Raw genomic sequence first — 12458 nt, forward strand, 5'->3', positions numbered from 1 at the left:
CCCTCTACAGCCTTCTCCCTAAAAAGGGTAAAATATCTAAATGTTATCATCCACTGAACTAAAATCCAGCTGTCCTTAGTAAGCTTTCAATTCTAGACCAACCAAATCCAGATCAGCAGAGCAGAAATGGCAGTCTACGATGACTGTAAGAAAAAAGGGGGAGCCAGTCAACAGCCAGTTAAGACAGACTCTTGTCAGCTTTGCATGGTTAGAAGTTTCTCCTATTAGGCAATTGATAAATGAAGGAATTAATCAAAGAAACCTTGGGCATCATGAAATAAAAACAGCAACTAGGAGTGATATTAGCAACTTCTAGGATTTATTAAAATATGAACCCATACCATCTATGCTGCATTATTGAGGCGAAAGTCTGTGTAAGAGGATGGGTGTCAGTAGGCTTCTCAAAGTCTCTTCCAGCCAGTTTACAAATGTTAAATCACTAAGTCACACTTCAAGACGCTATACTTTGAAGTGATGCTATAACATTAAGTCCCCCAAATGACAAAAATTTATAGGATAACGTGAAATTGACTAATTCTTAGGACAAAGAGTCCAACCTGTAAAAACATGAAAGCAAACCATTCAGATGATTGACAGAAAGACAGTATCATTCCGAAACAGATGATTTCTCCAGGACTTAGGCTACTTAGGCCTCATCCCCTTAAATCCCAATGGTCCCAAGAAAACAATGTCTGAGTTAAATGCTCCATTGGGAGTTTTTAAATTGTTGAAATGTCAAATGAAATGATCTTCATGTGACAAATTCATACCGTGTGTCTAAAAGATAACCTGAATGGTGGTGGAAAAATTCAGCCCTGTGTGTTTTTAAATGCTCACTTTGTAGGTAAAAGGAAGACCAAAGAGGAACTCTAAAGTCATCATTATTTTCACTTCAAAAATAAAAGTTTCAAAGTCTACCATTGTGTTTTTAAATTTTTTATTTCATTTATTTCTAGGGGGAGGTTTATAGTTTACTTCTAGCCCATGAATTTCATTGTATGTTCAAGTAGAGTCATATCTATTATGTTTTACTTTCATATTTATATTTAAGGAAGTTTCATTTCTGATCATGGTGTATAGAATATGACTAGAGAGACAACTGAATAGGGAAGGATCTTCATGTGTAATTTGGTGTGACCTGGGAATTAATGGAAGTATCATGAACTAAAAAATAGTATGAAAAACTGCACTAGAAAATATCTAGGTAAGTGAGACTGCTTTGGACTGCCTAACTCCAGCTTTACAGTATGTCCTCATAAGATGGAAAAAATGGATTTTTACAATGGCCAAAGTAATTTTTGCTCACAGAAAAAAGTGATATCATAGAGAACTTGCTTTTGAAAGTCAATATAACTTATTTGGGAATTGCTTTTATAGTTCTTTTTCTCTGGATAATATAAATGTATTTGAATATATAGATTCTACATCTACCTCCTGTCATCTAAGAATGATCAGCATATACTCATGGGTAAAAATCTACCCCCCATCCAACACACTTCCATACTCAGGACCAGCAGGAGAACTTGCTTCTACCCCTTCTCTATTTTATTTGCTAAAGAGAAGGGCATGAGGTTTCTGCAAATTAACTTGAGAGTGCTGCCTATCATACTTCCTTGCTAATAATTGCCTGAAAGGAAGAAAACAGCTGTTGCTTGGCCAAATGTCAAAATTTCTGAATTCCAGTGCAGTAAGTGTACCTGTGAGTGAAAAAGCATATTTTCTTTTCTGCCTAACAAGTTGGGGAAGGGGGCGGAGGGGGATAGAATTAGATTTACTTTGCCTTAGCAAGAGTCAAGCAAATTTTGCTCTCTCATCATAATCAGTAGTTCTCCAACTTTAAGGGCTCTGGAACCACTCGGAAAGCTAGTGAAAACACACAGGGATATTTGACTGAGCAGGCTGTGAGGCAGGCCTAGAAGACTGTACTTGAAACAAACAACTACAGGTGGTCGGTCGGTCCTTGGTCCACACTTTAAGATATCCCATTCTAGAAACCCCACCACTCAATAGGTATACACTACAGAGCTCCAACTGGTCCATGAATGATGGCTTGTTAGTGAAACATTTGGCACAAATAGAGATTACTTTCCTTTATGTCCTCCCACTCCTCCTTCTCACCACCCTTTCTGCTTTCCCCTTGGTTTCCTTCTGCTCTGTCTTTGCATTCTCAGCTGTGAATCACGGAAAAGCAGAAGAGAAGAAGAAAGGATAAGCAGAAGGGAAGGCCTCACTCCTCTTGACTTTCTGAGCACCAGACTGGCATTTGTTGGTGTCCTTCTTAAATTCAACAATTTCCTGAAGTCTGGTACTGATACAATTTTCTTATCTTTCAGTTCCATGATCTCTCCTTTCTTTTTCTTTGGCTAAAAGCTTTCTAATATCCACAAGCCAATAAATTGAGAGGTGAAACGAAATTCCATCTAACACATTTATTACTTGTTAGCAGCTTGGAGAAAGATTTACTGAAAGAACTGAAGCTTGAGAATAAAAATATCAAGAAAAAGATTTATTCACTCATTCTTTCACTTATTCTTAACATCCATATTTTTTTTGCCAGGGCATAAGAAAATTAAATAGTTTTCATTATTGTTAAAGGATTGTTCAAGAAATAATTAAAAATAAAGAAATCAAATAGAAGACTAAGAAATGTTTTCATAACATCAACTTTGTTTCTCATAATCTAAAGCTGATGGATCTCCCTTTATTTATAAAGAACATCTTTCCTTAATTCACTCAAGCAATCTTGGATCAACTCATTAAGCTCCTGACCAAAACAAATGAAGATGAGTTACTTTCAGTTCAGTTCAGTTCATTTCAGTCGCTCAGTCGTGTCCGACTCTTTGCGACCCCATGAATCGCAGCACGCCAGGCCTCCCTGTCCATCACCAACTCCCGGAGTTCACTCAGACTCACGTCCATCGAGTCAGTGATGCCATTCAGTCATCTCATCCTCTGTCATCTTCAATTCCTCTAAATCAGCAATTCCCAACCTTTCTTGACACCAGGTACTGGTTTTACGGATGACCATTTTTCCATGCATAGAGGGGGATGGTTTCAGGATGATTTGAATGCATTACATTTATTATGCACTTTATTTCTAACCTAATGCCACTGCTGATTTGACAGGAAATACCTGTCCACAGCTTCAAGGTTAGGGACCTCAGCTCTAAATCATTGGTCATTAACACCATATTCATAGATCCCAAGGAGCCCATTGATAGAATAGAGAGGAATTCCTGAATCTGAATGGGGAAAACAAAAACGCATCTTGATTTTTCATTAACTTTGAACTGGTATTTAACACATCTTCTTTTATGATTGTAGGAAATAAATCACAGTAATATCAGCCATATCTGTAGCTATCAGAGATCACTGATATCTTCCTTGACACATTAACAGTTGTACAAACATTAAAACAGTGTTTACATTTATCCCTATGTTAACCTACAATACTTTGCAGACATGCTGATATCTTAATATGTTAACATATTAATATATCACAAATTTTCAAATATATCAATATCCATACTTCAATACAACTGATTTCATTGTAATTCTGTGTTCTTTGTTCCATATCTATAAAATGGTGTTTTAAAAAGAGGTCCATAGTGTAAGAAAGTTAAAGAACTCCAGCAATAAATTCTCAGTATTCTAATTCTGTGTCAAATAATGTTTAAATAAGACATATTGGCTTAGGACTCCATACAAACTCCTTAAGTTTGTATAAATCAAAGGCATAATATTATGCCTTTGAATTTTGAAGGATCATGAATGTGAGAGAAAATTACTCATAGCGTATTTCTGCAGACATGTCCATTTCTTTATTAGCCTTTATAAGACTAAGTTAATTTCTCTTGGGAATTCAATACAAAAAAAAAAAAAAAAAACCTCTAAATGGATTTTTATGATTCCCTTTATAAAATAACAAGGACCATGTCTGTTTCTTTAGTTATTGTTTTCCTAAGGCTACTAAGATCAGAGCTAAATCTAGTACCTGATTTTCCGACAATATCATATCAGTTTTGATGTAAAATTGTCTGTCTTCCCTTAAAATAGTTTGTTAAACCATTTTAGCTGGCCTATGCTATAACTTGGAAAAGATCCTGATGCTGGGAAAGACTGAAGGCAGAAGCGGACAACAGAAGATGAGATGATTCGATGGCATCACTGACTCAATAGACATGAGTTTGAGCAAGCTCCGGGAGTTGGTGATGGACAGGGAAGCCTGGCATGCTGCAGTCCATGGGGTCGCAGAGAGTAGGACACGACTTGGCAACTGAACAACAACAAATGCTGTAACTTTTAACAACTTAGAGTTGTTAAAACTTTAATTATAACTTGACATAAAACATTTTTTGAAGTAGGAAAAGTGAGAAAGATGAACAAGTTTTTCTTAACAGTTTTGAAGAAATATTTTAAGTCCTTCCATCTAGATATTTTCTGAGTTCTTTCCTATCCTGGGGAAAAGAAATATATATTTTTTAATATGGTATTTACTTCCCCCATTTACTTTCTAGACACTTTCTGAGTCAGTGCTCACGAGCTCTGCAACCCCTAATCATCTGCCAGAAATAAAGGAGCTTCTGCATGGGATGATATAAGTTGTTATGTTACACGGCCTCAGCAGGCCATGCCCACCACAGAAAAATTCCACCAGTCTTGATAGAAATAAACTGCCCCCAAGACATTCCAGTGATTCAGTTCTCCCACTTTAATGAGCTGTTATGCAAATATTCATGAACTGCAGAAGGACTTTGCCTTATACAGAGTTACACAGGAAACCAGCATCTGATTTTTTAAATCAATGTAATTGCCATCCACCCACTACATTATTTCTCCTTCTCCCAGCCTCACTCCCATCCTCCCCACAGCCCAGGTTCACTCACCTATTCATGGAACACCCCCAGGAATTTACAAGCTTCCAGGAAAAAAATATATATATCAAAGAAATAAAGGTTCTGAGACAAGTATGAACCCATGTGGGTCATTTCAAATTAGGAATGAGACTCCTTGAGACTTCACTCTAAATTAGGCACCCATTGTCTCCACCCACTAAATGTCGACTTTGGCCTGACTCACTGAATTGAGAGGAAGTAATGAGTTTTCTTAGTGAGTTCCTGGTAAAGAATAAAGACAGCTCCAGACGGGAGGTAGATGGGTCCCCCCAGGAAAGCACTCCCTGTGGACAGAAATTCCAAAACATACACAGCAAGACAAGAAAGCGCAGATAAAAGATAAGAGACTGTATAATTCTCAGAGTCAAGGAAACCTTCTAGGCTAGAAAGCTCTTTGGAGGTCAGAAAGGAAGTGATGCTTAGTCTACCCATAGGCCTCTTTGCCAGAACCCATCTTGGCTGAGAGATGTGCACACACACACACATGGGAGGACCCTGAGATAAACCAAATACGGACTCAGAACCAAGCAAAGCAAGACAACTGGCCAAAGAAAATCTGGAGAAAATACCCCATAAAAGTGATTTAAACTGCCATGAGGCCATGACCCCAAGTTTGCTCGTGTATCTAGCCACACATACTGTACTATTTTTCCTCCTAATAAACAGTTTACTTATTTCATTACTTTCTGTCTTTGTGGGAATTCTTTTCTGCAAAGCTGAAGGGCCAAGGCCTTGCCACTGACCACTGGCCTAGTGGTTAGGACCAGGTGCTCACACTGCCATGACCTGACCTTGAACCCTGGCCAGGAACCAAATCCCTGCTTCAAGCCACTGCAAGCCAAGGCCACCAAAACCACGCTGAGCACTATAACTTCAGTTCTGCCCTCGACCCTCTGAAGACCCTAGACATTAACTTTAGCCATCAGTTTCCCCACATGACTGAGCTCTCCTTAGAGAGTACTCTTGACCTCTTCAGAGTAAAACCCATAACCATAACCCACAGTAGAGCTTGACATATGGAAGCAAAGGGCAGGAATGGTTTTCTACTTATGGAGTAGTGGTCAATTGTAAAAAAAAAAAAAAAAAAAAAAAAAGAGGAAAAAAGGCAAAACAAATCAAAATACTAAGGCTGAAGCTTAATTTCAAAATTGTCCTTGTATAGTATCCTTAAAGTCTATCACAATGATTTCAGTTGTGCCTTAGAGTTGTAATTTTCTATAAAAATGCCATCCTTAAATAACTGACAGATGCCTCTCAGGCATTCAGAACACTGAGAAGAACATTAAATCCTTCAGCAAAGAGATAGTAAATAGCTACTGCATTGTCAGGCCCTGAAATAGAAATCAGGCATATTTTAATTCAATAAAACAAATGTGCACAACGTACTGGTCATTTTTTAGAAGTTTAAATATACATCTACCCTATGACTCAGTAATTCCACTTCTAGGTGCTTGTCCAAGAGAAACAAACACATATGAGCATAAAAATACTTGGACAAGAATGTTCATACCAGCCTTATTCCAAAACCTGGGAACCACCCAAGTGCCATCAACAAGACAATGGAGAATCAACTTTTAGGGTATTCATACAATGGAATGTTAGTCAGCAATAAAAGCAGTAAACTGATATCTACAGCAACTTGAACGAATCTCATAGGGATTGTGTTGAAAGAAAGCCTTTGTGGTACAACAGGGAAAGACTGATACTGCCCAAGAAAATAAACAAATTGATAATTACACGAACAGAATGCAGTAATAGAAAATAATAGAGGAACCTCACTAGCGTGGTTGTGGAAGGCCTTTCTGACAGGATAGCCTAAAGAGCCAAAGGATGAAAAGAAATAGCCTTGTAAAGAGCCACAGAGCAGCATTTCAAGTAGAAGAAATGGTGTGTGCAAAAGCCCGGAGGCAAGAGAGGGTGGTGGTTGCAGCAACCGAAGGGGCCAGTGTGGCTGGCACTTAGTAGACATCAGGGAAGCTAGCATGAGATGAGGCTGGGGAGTAGGCAGGCACCAGAAGATATTGGTTAGGAAGGCCACGAACAAGAGTTTGGATTTTAAATTTCAGAGTACTGGGAAGTTATTGAAGGATTTAATACAGGTGAACATTGCTGAGTCATGTCCGATTCTTGCCACCCCATGGACTGTAGCCTGCCAGTCTCCTCTTGAAAAGGAAAAGTTAAAATGTTACATAACCTCCTGCTCATTCTGCCTCTGTAACTCAGCTTGTTTCTTACAAAGTCTGGATCACCTATGTCATGCAGTCTCAGAAAGTGGGGACTCATGATACTATGAACTGGAGCTTATCTCACTCACCCTTGTCCTGCTCCTTGCAATCACCCATCTCCTGCAAACCCGCTTAATCATGCCTGTCCATGTATAAAAACTCTGTAACCCCTTTGTTCAGGGCTCACAGATTGGCGTGTTAACTCCTCTGGGCCCGCCAGTGTAATAAACCTGAGTTCTCCAGTTCTCCAAGTGTGGTGCTTGGTTTCTCAAGTACTGGTTTCTGCAACACTCTCTCCAAGGGATTTCCCAGGCAAGAATACTGGAGTGGGTTGCCATTTCCTTCTCCAGGGAATCGTCCCAACTCAGGGATCGAACCTGCATCTCCTGCATTGCCAGGTGAATTCTTTACCACTGGATCTTCAGGAAAGCCCAATACAGGTGAAAAGGGTGATTTATTTTTTTTAACTATCACTCTGGTTGCTGGACTGAAAATGGAGGAACACATGAACTATGTAAACCAATTTCTCTTAAAAGCTATTAAGCTTTTTCAGAATGAATTTAGTTTTTCAATTACATAAAGCTATTTTATTCTATCATATTAGCCTTCAGGGCTTGGGTGTCAAGTGTAAAAGAAACATAGTTCTCTACTCCGTGAAACCGATTTGTCTTTTTCTGATTATTCCATTTTATCCTTCAGCCCGAAGAGAAAAGTATTTAAATACTCTTGACTACAGAATGAAGCTTGTCTGGTAGGAAAATGCAGCCTCAACTGTTGCTGGTTGAAACTTCAGGAGAGGAAGCAACAAAGAGCAAATTTACATGAAGAAGTTATCCCAATCAGCCAGTCCCAGCTGCTAAATCAATGAGTGTGCATGTGGGGAGAGGCATGAACTTACTTCAAAGCCAGGTTACACTCTCAAGTATTCTGCAGCTTTTTTTTTTTTAAAGCCTAGGTTAGCAGAAAAAAAAGCAGTGCTCTTATCTCTTCTCCCCTGTACCTCATCCTCCAACCTCATCAAGAGGACACAGCCCAACCTACAAAACTAACATGGAAAACAGCCATCAGACCTGCAGCTAAGAAGCCCGAGACACAGTTACTTTATTCACCAAGGACTCTGCAAACACACTCAGGTTTTCTGACGTTGCACTGCTTGGAACAATGAATAAGATTCCACCCCTGTGGGGTTGCCTGACTAAACAAAAAGTAAAAGTTGACAAATAGAGGGAAAGAGTGACACGCTCAGGTAGCTTCTATCTTGAGTGGAAATCAATGCTCAGCAAACCGTGAGGTGGGAAAATACTACCTAATGGGAGCGATCAAAAGAAAAAGCTTCAGCTGTTCAGCTTGTTTTCAGCCTGTCAGCTGAAGCAGGTGTCTTCTCTCAAAAATCCGCAAAGCAGGGAATACCCATGGTGACCCCCGCCTCTTCCTCCCACTCGGAGAGAGAATTCTGACTTGAGAAGAAACCGATTTCCCCAGTATCTTTAAAGCACTGAAATTTAAAACAAAAAAAATGAAACACACACAGGTGAAAAGAACAATGAGGCAGTCTAATCGCGTTACAAGCAGGAAAAAAAAAAACAACAGGCAAGTCAGGGAAAATGAGCTCTAATTATAAGCACATTTGGAAGCTGATGCCAGCACCTGATTCTGGCCAGGAAGACTTTTCCAGTAAGCCACCAACCAAAGATCTTCATTTTCTCAATTATGATATTGTCCAAGCATAAGTCATTCAAGTGAATTAAGTCCTAGACACAGTACATGCCAGTTGTTTTACCCCTAAAACCAACTGCTGATTTATTTACTCTTGAGATCTGTGGTCTCCATTCCCTGCTTTCTTGCTTCATATGCAATTCTTTTTAAATTTAAATATTGTATCTCTGTTAACTCTGGGTTCCAACAGACTCTTGGAAAAGCTTAATGCTCTTCTAACTTAAAACGTGATGTTTAAAGTCAGTATGTTGCTGTTGAGATGGCTCAGTGGTAAAGAATCTGCTTGACGATGCAGAATACTCGGGTTAGATCCCTGAGTCAAGAAGCTCCCTGGAGAAGGAAATGGCAACCCACTCCAGGATTCTTGCCTGGAGAACACTACAGTCCGTAGTTTGCAAAGAGTCAGACAGGGCTTAGCAACTAAACAACAATAAACTTAAAACATGATGTTTAAACCCAGTATACTTACATTCAAGTATTTTGAATTTACCTAAGGAAAAAACATGTTAAATACTGCTTGTTTTGATTTAGAACCCAAGCACCTCCATAAGATTCTAAAATGAACACAAGATAATATTTTAGAAGTTACTAGAGCAGCCAAGCCAGAGAAGGCAATGGCACCCCGTTCCAGCACTCTTGCCTGGAAAATCCCATGGACGGAGGAGCCTGGTAGGCTACAGTCCATGGGGTCACTAGGAGTCAGACACGACTGAGCGACTTCACTTTCCGTTTTCACTTTCATGCATTGGAGAAGGAAATGGCAACCCACTCCAGTGTTCTTGCCTGGAGAATCCCAGGGACGGGGGACCCTGGTGGGCTGCCGTCTCTGGGGTCTCGCAGAGTCAGACACGACTGAAGCAACTTAGCAGCAGAGCAGCCAAGCATTCGGGAAGCCTCCATACCTCTCTTCAGGAAAGGTGAAGCCAGCGGTGTTGGAGGAGGTCACGGAGAGGACAGGGCCATCATCTGATCCAGGAGCTAGATCCAGACAATCTGAACCTTCTCACCCCCTTCTCTGATCCTTGGATCCCACAGCTGGAACCATTTTCAAGGATGCAGCCTTGGGAGGGTTAAGTGTTATTGAGACCATCTGGATTAAATATGTGATTGAACATCATTGAGGCCTCAAAAACTTTTTAAAAAATATATTCTTAAATACATATACTCTTGTATTTGTGATAGTTTTGTTAATTTGCTTTGTTCTTTTTTAATTGGAGGATAATTGCTTTACAATGTTGTGTTGGTTTCTGCCATACAACAACACAAATCAACCATAAAATATATATGGGGTTTCCTAAGTGGCACAGTGGTATAGAATCCGCCTGCCAATGCAGGAGACGCAGGTTTGATCCCTGCGTCAGCAAGATTCCCTGGAGGAGGAAATGGCAACCCACTCCAGTATTCTTGCCTGGAGAATCCCATGAACAGAGGCGCCTGGCAATGTCAGTGCTGCTCTCCCAATTCGTCCCACCCTCTCAGCATGGCTGAACAGGAAGGCAGGCTCTGGGAAGTAACTGACACCACACAGGGAAAACAACCCAAGAGGAAGCCAGCATGGTAGGAAGCAGATGGAAGTTCCCCTAGGACCCATCTGGGCTGTAAAATCATGAGTCAGGGTGCTCAGGGCTGGTGCAGTGGGATGACCTCAAGGCATGGGATGGGGAGGGAGGTGGGAGAGAGGATCAGGATGGGGAACACATGTACACCCATGGCTGATTCATATGAATGTATGGCAAAAACTACCACAATATTGTAAAGTAAATAGCCTCCAATTAAAAAAAAAATCAATACAAACCCTGAAGTCTACCCTCACTGTGAACTTACCAATATGTGAAAGAATCACACTGTATATTCTAAAGACATCTGAGTCTGGGAATGCTGCAAACTTGCTGGCAAACCATCCTGATACAGACAGTCAGCATTAAGCAGAAGATTATTTGGGGTTCCTCCTATGTGTCAGACACCACCTCAGGCCCTGGGTCCACAGTGGTGAAAAGAAAAGGAACTCCCTCTTTTGGAGTATACAGTCCAGTGGGAAAGACACTCTACCTACACAAATACTACTCAGAAAATTCTACTGTGCAAATCCTGGGGACCGGAGTCACTGATAACTAGGAGGTCTAACAGAGTCTGAGAAATCAGAGAAGGTTTTCCTGAAGAAAGTGATGTTTAAGCTGAGACCTGAAGAGCAAATGGGAGTTGTTCCAAGTCAAGACTGTATGTGTGGGAAGCTGACAGGGAGGGAGTAATGGTAATTTCCAGGTAAAGGGATGGCCTGGAGGCAGCAAGAAACTCATCTGTCATTTTTAGGGAACAGGATCCGCCTGCCAAAGCAGGAGATGCAGGTTCCATCTCTGGGTCGGGGAGATCCCCTGGGAAAAGAAATGGCAACCCACTCCAATATTTTTACCTGGGAAATCCCATTGACAGAGGAGCCTGGTAGGCTACACTCCATGGGGTTGCAAAAGATTCAGTAGGAACTTAGCAACTAAATAACAGCAACTGCTTGGAGCAGAGAACCTGGGAGATTCACTTGGGGCTGGAGGATAATAGTCAGTGTAGCTACATGGGTAGCTTGAGGCCAGAGCAGTAGTAAGCCGTGTTACAAATCTGAAGCTAGGGCTTCCATGGTGACCAGTGGTAAGGAGTCTGCCTGCCAATTCAGGAGACAGGGTTTGATCCCTGGTCTGGGAGGATCCCACGTGCTGTGGAGCAATTAGGCTCATGTACCACAACTACTGAGCCTGTGCTCCAGAGCCAGAGAGGTGCAACTACCGAGACTCTACACCCTAGAACCTGTGATCTGCAAGAAGAGAAGCCACTGCAATGAGAAGCTCGTGTACCACAAATAGAAAGTAGCCCCCACTTGCTGCAATGAGAGAAAAATCCGTGCAGCAACAAAGACCAAGCACAGCCAAAAATAAAAAGTAAATAAAATTAAATATTTAAAAAAAGAATTTGAAGCAAAGTTCTTAAGTCAGTAAAAATCCATGGTAAAGGAATGAGTGGTACAGTCAGGTATATGATTTTAAAAGAATGTTTTATTAAGAGGGTGATGAATGGATGGATGGAGTTCAAGAGTGCAGCAGAAAGGCAGGCCAAAAAGGACCAGGAGGGGAAAGTATATAAAGGGATGGAAAGCATATAAATGGTGGACTTGATAATGGGTTGGATGGGGTGAAGAACTAGTCATCAGCAATACCCCAACATCTCTGGTCTGGGCAAGAAGGGAGAAGGCAAGGCTGTTTACTGAAATTCAGGACAGGGAAAGTAGAGGAGGTGACAAGCAGGGGGAGGAGGTACATGAGAGACCAAAAAACTGACTCTCTCTGTAGAAAACTATGCCGGTCAATGATTCAAGCGGGCTCTGGGGACCTAATTTACAGCAGTGAATCCGGGTAGTTAGAAGAGTCAGACACAGAACTGAGCCCCCAAGATCAACACACACACCTGACCCTTGTGGTTTTCCAGCTGACTCAGCGACTGAGCTGCATGTGGGGACTCACCATGTGCTGCACATACTCTTTCCTGAAGATCATCAAGATGACCACAGCACAGGGACTCTGCACTGCTGAGATGACTGGAAGTGATCTTCAGTGAGGTCAAAAACTAACGTTGAACC

At 41.0% G+C, this 12458-nt stretch overlaps 1 long non-coding RNA gene across 1 annotated transcript in view; it reads right to left on the reverse strand.

Moving 5' to 3' along the window:
* The window catches only part of LOC112585093, a 117983-nt gene extending 108115 nt beyond the window's left edge, over positions 1–9868 (reverse strand). Inside the window, exon 1 of the long non-coding RNA XR_006551162.2 lies at positions 9739–9868. This is a non-coding gene — a long non-coding RNA (uncharacterized LOC112585093). The remainder of the gene's footprint in view (positions 1–9738) is intronic.
* Between the last annotated feature and the right edge of the window lie 2590 nt (positions 9869–12458).

The sequence above is a fragment of the Bubalus bubalis genome, chromosome 5, assembly GCF_019923935.1.
Source record: "Bubalus bubalis isolate 160015118507 breed Murrah chromosome 5, NDDB_SH_1, whole genome shotgun sequence".
Taxonomy (NCBI): domain Eukaryota; kingdom Metazoa; phylum Chordata; class Mammalia; order Artiodactyla; family Bovidae; genus Bubalus; species Bubalus bubalis.